General features: G+C 42.8%; 1 protein-coding gene across 1 annotated transcript in view; it reads left to right on the top strand.

Moving 5' to 3' along the window:
* The first annotated feature begins 218 nt into the window (after positions 1-218).
* The window catches only part of ptk2ab (protein tyrosine kinase 2ab), a 67,816-nt gene continuing 55,553 nt past the window's right edge, over positions 219-12,481 (top strand). The window contains exon 1 of the mRNA XM_080858419.1: positions 219-245. The gene's annotated coding sequence lies outside the window, so the exon portion shown is untranslated. The remainder of the gene's footprint in view (positions 246-12,481) is intronic.

The raw sequence follows: 12,481 nt of genomic DNA, 5'->3' as shown, positions 1-12,481 counted from the left end.
GGGGCATGGCTGGCATTTATGATGGCAGCTTGGCTGGCGCACCCAACCTGCCAGCACAACAACTACTGCCAATGACCTGACAGCCAGAGTTGTGCGTGCGTGCGTGCGTGCTTGTGTGTGCCTCTACCTGGCACATTCTGATGGACTGTGATCAACAAAGTGGTGTGAAACCAAGTGGAAGAAAGGCTCATTCTAATTTTCTCTCTCTTTTTCCCTAGATATTTCAAGGATATCTTACTACACAGGTAAGTGCTGATTGAATATTAATTCAAAAATGTCTGTCTTTGTTTATGTTTTTTTTGTGTGTGTTTGACAACAATGAATACATGGCGATCTTTGTGGTTGATTCAAAGCAAGCCAGTGTGCCTAAAAAAATCTGTCCCATTTCCTCTTCGCTGAAATAATGTATGAATGAATGAATGAATGAAATGGAAAAATATTCCATCATCAATCTTACAATATAAATTTGAATCTTAAAATGAATCCCTTAGGTCGTGTAATGGTTGTTTATAGTGCAGGACAAGTGCATTTATCACTGTCTTCCTCAAGGATTCTGGAGCCTTGTGGAAGGTGGCACCATAGATTTTAAAGGGGTCAGAACAAATTCATCCAGAGGTTGTCCAGTTTTATTAAAAGCAATAGTAGGTCTTTTCAACTTTAAAAGATTGTCTCATTAACATGTCCACTATTCTACAGATGAACATTTTATTTGGAATAAACATCCTAAAAATAGGTCTGTGTCTGTGCATAATCATAGACAAATGCTTGCCTTGCATATCCAGACATTTGCTTTGCTGCAGTAGATTGTCAGTTGGATTTGGCTAGGCCTCCAGCGTGAGTGGTCTCCTGTGTCTCTGGGGATGTGGCTTTTGGAGGTGATATTTGAGGCTGTGAGGGCTCCCTGTTGGAGGCTAGGCTGGCAGGAAGTCCCCGGCCTCAGCACTCTGCACAGGGATCATCTGAGACTCAACAGTCTCATGCTTAACACCAGGGACTACATGACAAGAGAGCTACAAGTTTTGTGTTAAGGCAGCACAAAGTATCAGAAGGACTATGTTTAGCCATCTTCAGCAAATTATGCCAGAACTGTAGATGACTTGATTGCTTAGCCACATTTATAAACACTGACCTACTTAGAACCATCATTGCAAAATGTTGGATATACTTAACATTCATAGTTGTTAATATGCCCATCACTTGAAGTCTCTTGCTCTTGCCAGTGCTCAGGTGCCAGTTCCACTGGTTAGATGTGATGTCAGTTCTACTGGTTAGATGTGATGGTAGTTTCACTGGTTAGATGTGATGTCAGTTAAACTGGTTAGATGTGATGGTAGTTCCACTGGTTAGATGTGATGGTAGTTCCACTGGTTAGATGTGACTATGTCTGAGGTGCTTCCTCTGTCTCAGCTCAATGTGTGGAGGTCCTGTTGTGCACTGGGATCACACATAACCCCCTAGCCCTCTGTATGGAAGATAGCTGTGGCAGGTGCAGTCTGATAATGCCTAGAGCAGCATAGTTGGGCCGTGAATTTAATTAAGCAATAAGCCCCAAGAAGCCGTGGTTTGCGCTGATTTTAGAACAGGTAAGGGGAGTTGTTAGGCACGACGCGAAGCGGAGTGCCATTAAACCCCCTTACCTGTTCTAAAATCAGCGCAAACCACGGACTCGCGGGGCTTATTGCTCTTCTAAAACTGTTACTACAAATATTTGATATGGTTTATAAATAAAGACAATTCAATTTAAGAAACAATAGTTTAATGATAAACCGTCATTCTTCCGCCACTAAAAAATATAGTTCCTAAATAAATCGTTGCCACGCAACCCTTGAAGCAACGCAACAGCCAGATGGAACACTGGGTATGAAATGCGCTATATAAAAACACAGCCTTGCCTTGCCATTCACTGCGCAGTAATATGGAATGTAATCATAGAATGTTATGAGGACAAACTGTAAGGTAATGCTGGATTTTACAACGGCTTTTAGCCAATCACAATCAAAGATTTGAACAATCAGTTTTAGAATTAAGCAATAAGCCCCAAGAGGCCGTGGTTTGCGCTGATTTTAGAACAGGTAAGGGGAGTTGTTAGGCACGACGCGAAGCGGAGTGCCATTAAACCCCCTTACCTGTTCTAAAATCAGCTCAAACAACGGACTCGCGGGGCTTATTGCTTTTCTAAAACTGTTACTACAAATATTTGATATGGTTTCATAAATAAAGACAATTCAATTTAAGAAACAATAGTTAAATGATAAACCGTCATTCTTCCGCCACAAAAAAATATAGTTCCTAAATAAATCGTTGCCAGGCAACCCTTGAAGCAACACAACAGCCAGATGGAACACTGGGTATGAAATGCGCTATATAAAAACACAGCCTTGCCTTGCCATTCACTGCGCAGTAATAGAGGTGCACGATTCAGAAAATGTCACAATTCGATTCGATACCGATTTTTAGGCTCACGATTCGATTCAAAATCGATTTTTGATTCAAAAACGATTCTCGACTGAAAAAAATTGATTCACATTATGTAAATGTTAGTGCTGTCACACGATCGTGATTAATCGCATTTTTGTCATAGTTAACTCAAAATGAATCGCAATATATCGCAAATTAATTAATCGCAAATTTTATTTTAATGCTCTTATCATGGAAAAGTGGATTGGCTTGCTTTATGCAATGTTTTATTTTATTGAAAAACAACATTGCCAAACAGAGCTACAAAATAAAATTATAAAGTGCACATTTCAGACTCAGCCTATAGCGCAGTTTAACCATGGCTTAATATTTTCTTTTTTTCAAGTTTGCTGTGAACATATAAGTCAGGCCTCTTATTTCAAAAACAATGAACCATAACAGTTAGGTTACCAATAAAAGGTAAGCCTACTACTTCTGTGCTTTCAGCCAGCTGCCTGTTGACATTTTCAGACAACAGTGAAGCTCGCTTCTTTTGCACATCACAACTTTTAAAGGTAAACTTTCTATTCAGAAGCTTTTTATCAACCATTTCGCCGTATCGCGCTCACCATCACTCAAACCGTAACGTTAGCCTACTTCACAGTAAGGTAATGCTGGATTTTACAACGGCTTTTAGCCAATCACAGTCAAGGATTTGAACAATCAGTTTTAGAATTAAGCAATAAGCCCCAAGAGGCCGTGGTTTGCGCTGATTTTAGAACAGGTAAGGGGAGTTGTTAGGCACGACGTGAAGCAGAGTGCCATTAAACCCCCTTACCTGTTCTAAAATCAGCGCAAACCACGGACTCGCGGGGCTTATTGCTATTCTAAAACTGTTACTACAAATATTTGATATGGTTTCATAAATAAAGACAATTCAATTTAAGAAACAATAGTTTAATGATAAACCGGCATTCTTCCACCACTAAAAAGTATAGTTCCTAAATAAATCGTTGCCACGCAACCCTTGAAGCAACGCAACAGCCAGATGGAACACTGGGTATGAAATGCGCATTCTCTGCGCAGTAATATGGAATGTTATCAGGTCAAATTGTAAGGTAATGCTGCATTTTACAACGGCTTTTAGCCAATCACAATCAAGGATTTGAACAATCAGTTTTAGAATCAGAACTATATTGTTTTAAACACTCAATGCAAGTGCATGGATTTCTCTGCATTCAGTTGTAGGTTGAAGGTATTGTCTTATATATCCCTCTCAAGGCAATGGAATGTGGAGTAAATACAGTAAAGGCTCAACACAGCATATGCTTGAAATAAGGGACCCTGAAGCTGGGTTTGATCTCATTCCTTTTTAATAGAATGCTAAACATTACCTCTATAAGTGCCTTTTTCAGTCTCTCTCCCTGCCCGAATTAAAGACAGTAAACTAGCTGCCCACCTTTTCTCCTGGTGCAAACTTTAGTAGTTGGGCTGTCTCTGGATCTCACTGGATCACTCACTGTGCTTTGAGTGATGCAGCCTGTTCTTATTATCTGTGCTTTTTTTTAATTAAATGTGTTTTCAGACTTCGGAAGTTCAACGTAAGAAAATATCTCCACCTTATTAATGAACACCTGAAAATTGGTTCTTACACAGCCGAAGTGTTCTCAGCTGTGCCGATTGAGGTAGAGGATTCTTAAATTTGGATTTGCATACATACACGCAACATGCCCTGCCAGGGCACGCAACCGTAGTGACGTGTGCAGTCAGCCCTAGCCCTTCTAACACGGATGAGGCACAGCTCGTCGCTACCTCTGTCAATCTTTTCCGTCAGTCTAATTTTGTTTTAGGTGTTATTAAATATCAATTACTCTAGCCTACATTTAATTTGGAAAACCACTGGAACCACTGGAAAGCCAAATGTTAGCTTGCTATTCACAGATGAGGTAACGTTCCCTACCGTTAGCTAGGCTAAAATTGAGTCTTAAATTGAGACCGTTATGATCTGGTAAAATAAGCAAGCTGGTGCTGTTGTCAACATCGAGATTATCTATTTTTTATTGTTCGAATGGGATTTTCAACACCTGACAATACACTGTAGAGCAGGGGTCTTCAACAGGGGGTCCGCGGAGGTACTGCAGGGGGGTCGCAAAATCTTTGGTTGATAAGACACAAAATAAAAAAAATAAAAAATTCAACCAATTTTTTGCCCACAAATTTAAATGTCTTCCGAATCAGAATTGTATTTATTCCCTTTAAATGTACATTAACATAAATCCAACATATTGTAGCGAACGTATAAATTGACCGAGAAGACGTTATCTTTCAGTCCAATCGACACATTCAGCTACCCACAGGAGCTCTCTCAAGCTGGGCACCGGTTCACTCACAGCACCTTTCATGCAAATACGACAGCACAGGCACTAGCAAATCAGATCGCGTTTCTACTCAAATCTAAAGAGCGCGAAGATCAAAAATAAAAGATGGCGGACCAAACTCCATAGCTGGTCTTGTTTGTACCTCTAAATTGTTAGTTTGACATTTTTTGGCTTAGATTTAAACAAATAAATAAAGAGAAATGGACACTGTACAAGGTCAAAAAACATTAATTGTAACTGAAAAATAAGTCTCAGAGGATTTGCGAGGTGTATGAGCCCCCTTTAGCTAATGTTAGCATGCTAATACCTACAATCTTAACAACTTGCTAGCGGTGTGATTGGTTTGTTGACCTGTCAATCTCACTATAACATCTATGTTGTCAACACAACTCCATGCGCCAGACTCCTCCTCCGTCATCCGTTGGATTGTGTCAGTCAGGAGTTATTGAAAAGAAGATACATCTCACTAATGTGGGAGGATGTGTGCCATCGACAGATGCTTGATGATTCACTGTCCCTTTTTTATGTATGATGAAATAAAAACATATATCTGTGAATTATTTTAATAAGTTGTTAATAATTGTTAGCTCAGAGTTGTTTGCAAGATGTATGTTTATAAATGGCAGTGGCACGGCCACCCTGTACCTTTCATGTTGTTAAATGTTAAATTGAATTCAATGTTGAAAAATGTTAAGTTAAATTTGTTGTTCAAAAATGTTAGGTTAAATTCAATGTTATAACAAAAAAATGTTTAAGCAATATAGCACGAGTGGGAGTGGGGTAGGTAAGGGATAATCCGACGGGTGGTGCTCGGCCGTAGCCATCGAGGCCGAAGGCCGAGTGGCGTAGGCAGCAACACCTGTGGGATTATCCCTTACCTACCCCACTCCCACGAGTGCTATATTGCTTTTATAAAACAATTCTACTGTCAACAAATTAACATTTCAACACAAAGTTATTGATTAAAAATGGTTTATTTCGCCATTGTTTCTCCGCAACAAAAAAATAGTTCCATTGTCAACGTCTTGGTTTGGAATTTTAAAAACTTTGAATTAACGGTTATCATCAATGCGAATGTTTCATCGTGGAGTGATTTATTTTTAGCTGTGAAAAGTCCCGTAGCTGTAGGTATGTTGACGAATAACCTATAGCATGGAATGTCTCTCGTCCAATCAGAAACAGCTAAATTACGCGCTAGAACCCAATTGTTTTATTATAATGAATATATTAACCTTTGTATTATTTGAATATCTTAGTATTGAATACACAATAACAGGGTAGCTATGTTTATTTGGCACTAGGCCCAGTATATTATAAACAAAATGTTATGCAATTTATATAGTAGGGGGTCCCTGCTCATCTCGCCATCAGTTTGGGGGTCCCTGGCCTGAAAAACGTTGAAGACCCCTGCTGTAGAGCATATTGTAATGCAACGTTGAATGGATGAATAGCTTACATAAGGGTACCCAGCACTTTTCAAACCACACTCAAGCTTATGGTTATTGTCCCCACCACTTCTAAAAACAAACTGCAGCCTTTGGACCTGCCCGAGTATTAACCCGTCATGAGTTAAGACACAAGGTAGATCAGAGTGTTCACAGAACCGTGGAGCCAGATGCAAATCCTCATTTCCCTCTCTGTGTTTCCCTGGATTGGATTTCTTTTTCATCACACAATCTTTTTTTCCATCCGGATGGATTTGTTCTCAAGTATTGAATTTAATGTTCGTGAAGGTTACGTTTTTAAATATTTAGCAGGGCACAAGCCACAGCAGGTGTGGCCATAATTTGTTTAGGATTTAAATGTGCATGTAAAGTTGGGGCTTATATCGTCTCTGCTTATCCCCACTTCACCTTGTTTCCCTGTCAGACCTCTCTACCTGGCCACTGTGTGTGGAATATAAGAGCTTGAGTGGTGCATTGAGTGGAGGGCTTTTGGCAGTCTCCCCAAGGGCAGGGTGAGCCAAGGGGAGAGTGTTTGGCTGGCCCACCGTCCACCTAACAACCTGGTCAGACTGGACGTGCCGCTCTCTTGTGCTGTGGAGGAGGCCGTGTGGTCTCTGTAAACAGGAGAGGGCTGAGCCAATGGCTGTAAGGGAGGGCCCTGAATATGAATGAGGACAGTTCCCCCCTCTCTCTCAGCTACCTTTCTTTGCTTACCCAGTTCAGTCAATGGATATGAGCTCTTTCTCTCTCTCTCTCTTTCTTTCGCTCTCTTTTTTCTCTCTCTCACTCACTCTCACTACCCCTTTCCTACCCTCCCTCCCATAAACACTCCCTGCCTTGTGCTCTCTCTGAGCTACACACACAAACCCCTCACACACTCCCACATAGTCCTCTTGGGAGAATCACGAGGCAGCGGCAGTGTGTCCTGGATATGAGCGTGAGAAGCTGAAGAGAGATGTTCCCTCAGAGCTGGAGAAGAATGTATTTTTGATTTTCAAAAAGGCTTGCTTTGTTTTTTTTCTGCCAACATCCTACGTTGTGTTTCATCAGTATTATCTGCCTTGATTAGTTGTCCAAAGCAACAGTCTTAGCTGGGGATTTGTATTTGATGCTGTTGCGAAACCCTGTGGATCTGTAAAACAAGGGCAGGACTGTGACAGACGAGGCAGCGCAAGGCAGCTTTTCTTCCATGCCATTCTCCTCTCTCGTGACTCTGCCAACCTGTTTTGGGGGCTCAGTTGGCAATCGGGTGATCCTTGAAGCTTAAGAAATACCTGCAGCGGTTCTGCTCCAGGAGCCCTCTGGAAGTTAGCCATTCCTGCTGATTTTCCTGTCGGTGAGCCGGTCTTGGGGGGCCGGGCCGGGGCGGCTGCCTGGGCTCTATGCGGACGAAGGGGAGCGGGGCAGCCGTGGGGCCTGGAGAGCCGAAGCAGGTGGAGAACACATGGAGCCCAGCGGCTGCAGCCCCTTCCCCCTGTGCTGGACACGGGGCGCCTGTGTCTACTCCTACGGCCCAGCTCTGCCAAGTACGTTTATCAGACGGCAGTCTGGAGCCTGCGCTGCTCCACTGTTGTGCCTCTATCTGTGTAAAATGTGACCGATGCTTTGACTTGGCTTTGAATAATGAGCTGCATGAAGCACCTGTCTGGTGTCTTTCATCTGATAATGCTAATGTTGAAAGATTGATTGTCAATGTCCTTTAAATGGTATGATCTAGTTGTTTGGTTTAGCTTGCTTTGCCTGTTAGACACACATCGCTCTACTCAGGTTTAGTGAGTCCTATGACAGAACTGGGGTAGGTGTCCTTGTGGTGTATTGCAGAAAAAAATCCGTTTCCTCGTGTGTAACTGTGGCTGTCTGTAGAGACCTCTATATGATACCCCCAAAACGCCTACGTAGTGGAACAGAAGCCCTCCCTCTCACTGCCTCATATCAATCAGCTGTTTTACTGACTGATCTCTCCGGCAGCAATCAGAACATGATAAACTGCTGGCCGTGTCTTACTGCAGAGCCAGTGTTGCATGAAGCTGCTTCATTACTCAGGGATGAATTCCCATTCGTCTTGGACTGATTAAGTGTCAGTGTGCTGTGTGATAAGTGTGACTTCCCCGAGGTGGATAAGTAGGCCAGGTACCTGCCACGGCGGCGGCAGCAGCAGCAGCAGCTGGCTTGTCCTTCTCCAGTTCAGCTTCTCACTGGAGCTGGATTGGATATCCAGTATCCGGGGAAAGACTAAATGGAGCACGTCAGGTAACTCAGCAGCTCCCAAAATGAATGTGTCTGTCACGGGGGAGTATTGTGGAGATGGCTTTTGTAAATACCTAATCTCCTTCTGGAGGTAAAACTAAAGTAGGTATCTGATTTCATGCCTTGACAAGACACAGGGTGCAAGCTTTTTGGACTACATTTGGTGGGTGAAGTTATCAATGGAATGAGTCTGAATCATCCAGTTACATTGTATTCCCTAGATTGTCAAAGGAGTTTTGATTGTCTTCATAAAAAAAGCATTGAAACGCACCTTGATATTTTCTATATTTCTGACCTCAATGCAAACTGACCTTTCCCTAACCCTTGATGATGTCAGCACATTCATAACAGGCAAGGTTAAAAGAAGGCCAGGACCTCAAGTGATATTCTAGTGTAAGCGTCATCCATCCTAGTCGTTCTGATTGTAATGCCTTTCTAGGCCAAAGGTATCAGTTGAGATGTTTTTGAGTTCTGCAGGGAGCCCTCTTCACTGCTGCCAGTGCTCAACTACTGATTTCAGTCATTAAAAGATAAGGATGCACTGGCATCCTGTGCAAGCAAAACAAACGTGCTCAGTCAAATATGGGCAGGTTGCATGTTCCTCAGTGAGATTTTGCAGGCCAGATCTTGATGGGATCTTTTTAAACCATGGCTTGGGCTTGCTTTTGTTTTTAGTTTTTAGTTTTTTTTAGGCTGTCAAAATTAACCAGTTCATTTTGCAATGAATTTGAATTATTCAACGTGTTAAAAAATTAACACAATTAATGCAGTTTTTTTAAGTATTTTTGTTAGTGCATATGTAATGGTGAAAATATCTGGGGGCATCCAATGTACACCTGACACGGGGCTTAGTTGAATTCACAAGATTGAAAGTTAATTGAACACTTCAGCTTACAACTAACCCAGCAGGCTGCACACCACATTCTAACTACTGACCGGATGACCTAGTCGCTAGCGCCCTCCAAACTATCTCCCTCCCCAAAAGTCAGTGTCTCTGCTTCTCTGCGTCTTCATCTCAATCCCGTTTTGAAATACAAGTTCCCTCATACTTTTCATGCTACTCATATAGCAAACATGCTTATCAAGCCCATGGCCCATTTGGAGGGCCTTGATGGTTTCATTGGTTCACGGGAGAGAATCTGTGTTCAAAGTTAAAAAGATGCTATTAAACAATAGTATTTGAATATAAATATACTCTCTTTGTGCTGACTCTACATTAATTTAGATGTACATACATTTTACACTTAGATGTAGATTATTACAAGCTGCTGTCTTCAAGAAGAACAAAAAACAGCAAATTGTGTGATTAACTAGTACATTTATAAATCGATAGACCGTACTAGTTTTTCTCTTTGTTCTGTATGTCTACAGGCTGACAGAGGTTTATGTCTAGAAGGGTACAGCCCGAGCCCTCCCTAATGATAATATGAGATCCCTTCTCAGGGACCAGGCTTGAGTGGACCACTGAAATCTGAGCCATCCCTCAGCGCCGGGCTCTTTTCAGGCTGCTTCTCAGAGGTAGCCATAGAGCTGATCTTACCCGGCTCTCACAGGTAGCATAGAGCTGATCTTACCTGGCTCTCAGCTCCTCTGTGCACTTTGTGGAAGGACCCTAACCCTCAGTGTTCCTTTCACAGACACCAGTGGTGGCTACGCCATCAGCAAAAGCTTTGGAGGGAGCCGTGGTCTCTGGGAGCGGATGTGGGATCATGTTCTTCCTCTGAGGGCACAGGTGGAATCATTATGAGCAGATGGCTCAAATTGATACCAGGGATTGTTTTGTGGGTTTGGTTATATAATGCTTTTGTTAGTGTGTGGAGTGACAGAACCTTCTTAACCCTTTAAAGGCCCCCGTCATTGTGGTTATGTTTCTAGCTTAAGATTCTGCTTTTGTTATAGATTTCAGCTACATATTTACTATCAGTAAAAAGACCTTACATGTTGACAGTGCAGTAAGTGATATGCCCTTCTTATATGTATAGTAGTGACAGATCATTACTCATTATCTATGGAATTGGTGGCATGTTCTAGTCACTGATCTCACTTTGGCCCATGGTTTAAGCATGAATATTTTTTTCCAGAAAATCATTTGCATGGTCCATAGTGTCCCAGAGAATATCTGAGATGTTGGTTCAGAGAATGCTGAATGGTCTTTTGTCAGGGCAGGGCAGGGCATGCAAAGAGCAGTGCCTTGGCCATAGACAAAGGTATACATCTATTGTGCAATAGTCCTGCGATCTGATGGCTAGTCTTGTGACTCTAGTCAATATTGACTGATGCACTCCTGAGAAAAGCCACCTGTGAGTGACATGCAACAGCAGACCTGTTAGACACTCAAGCATGAGCACCTCTCCCTCTGCCTTCTCACTCAGAAGCTTTGTACTCCCTGCTAATTAGTTCTCATCATTATTGTTTAGAACAGATGCTATATGCTTATGACAGCTGTTGCCCGCGTTGTCATTAGTGAGGAAGATGGAGTGGTTGTCTTAAAGACCCAGTAGCATATATTTTAGGTGCCACAGAACCTGTGAATTTGATGGAGTTGTTTAGTTCCCCGTCATGGCGGTGTCTTCATCTGGCTGAGCATGATTGGCATAACAGGCCAGGCCATGGTAGCCAAGATGAAGAAGGCTGTAATAATGAAGCAAGCCATGGTAGCCAATATGAAGAAAGATGTAATAATGGAGCAGGCCATGATAGCCAATATGAAGAAAGCTGTAATAATGGAGCAGGCCATGGTAGCCAATATGAAGAAAGCTGTAATAATGGAGCAGGCCATGGTAGCCAATATGAAGAAAGATGTAATAATGGAGCAGGCCATGATAGCCAATATGAAGAAAGATGTAATAATGGAGCAGGCCATGATAGCCAATATGAAGAAAGCTGTAATAATGGAGCAGGCCATGGTAGCCAATATGAAGAAAGATGTAATAATGGAGCAGGCCATGATAGCCAATATGAAGAAAGCTGTAATAATGGAGCAGGCCATGGTAGCCAAGCAGAAGGAGGCTGTATTGATTGGACGTTCGCTCATCTCCCTTCGCCCCTGCGTTTGCTGCCCATTGACCTAGCATTCTACAAGCCTCTCTAATTCAACGGCTTGAATTTGTCCGTCCTGTTCAACATTGATTAGTGAGGTCTTTTAAAACTGTGAAACACTGTAGCTGGTGGTGGTGGTGGTGACGGCAGGCAGACAGAGCTGGGAAACACTGTAGCAACACTAATTCTTGCAATGCTACAGACTTAAGTCAGATGTCAGCACATTTCCTGGAAAAACATTCATGTTTATGCTGCAAATAAACACCAGTTCTAGTATCCCTACTAGTTTCTAAATTGTGCTGAAATAAGCAGCAATTATTTACATTTTTATTTAAGTCTGTTTGTGTCAGTGCAGATTGAGCAGTGTGGCATAAGCCCCACCTTGCTGCTATGCTATCTAGCAGAGGGCCCTGTATTTGTTTACTGAACTTAGTTTTGTCAGTGAGCCAACCAGTACGCAAGTGTGTGTTGGTAGTCCTTGGTTAACGGCAGGATCCCCTCCTGACAGAGGGCTGTTTTGGCACAGGGAGCCTTCAGGAAGGGGTTTACTGCATTCTCAGGGGCTCCATGGGAAAAGAGAGACGGGACAGGAACAAGATCTGCACTGTGACTCAAACAGAGGACTCGTTGCAGCAAGGCGCATTGTGATAACCAGGATGTGACGTGAGCGCAAAGGAAACTCTGGGAGAGGGGTGTGTGTGTGTGTGAGGTTGGGAGTGTAATCTTTTTTACTGGCGCTGGAAAACCCCAAAGAGATAAAGCGGTCTGAAGCAAGTGGAGATCCAGCGGTGCAGTGGAGGTAGATGTCCTGGGAGAGAGGCGCTAACCTGGCTGGGTGGTCATGTGTACGGAGGGCCGCTGCTCCTGCTGCTGCTCTCTGCTCTGTGCCTCCAGAGTGGTGTGGACCTGCTGGCCTTTCCTTATCAGAGGTAGGGAGGGAGCGCGTGTGAGCCGCAGGCTAGCTTTAGTCTGATG

The sequence above is a fragment of the Sprattus sprattus genome (assembly GCF_963457725.1).
Source record: "Sprattus sprattus genome assembly, chromosome: 19".
In the NCBI taxonomy this organism is placed as follows: domain Eukaryota; kingdom Metazoa; phylum Chordata; class Actinopteri; order Clupeiformes; family Clupeidae; genus Sprattus; species Sprattus sprattus.
The sequence above is the reverse complement of the archived record's forward strand: the minus strand, read 5'-3'. Positions and strand labels throughout refer to the sequence as shown.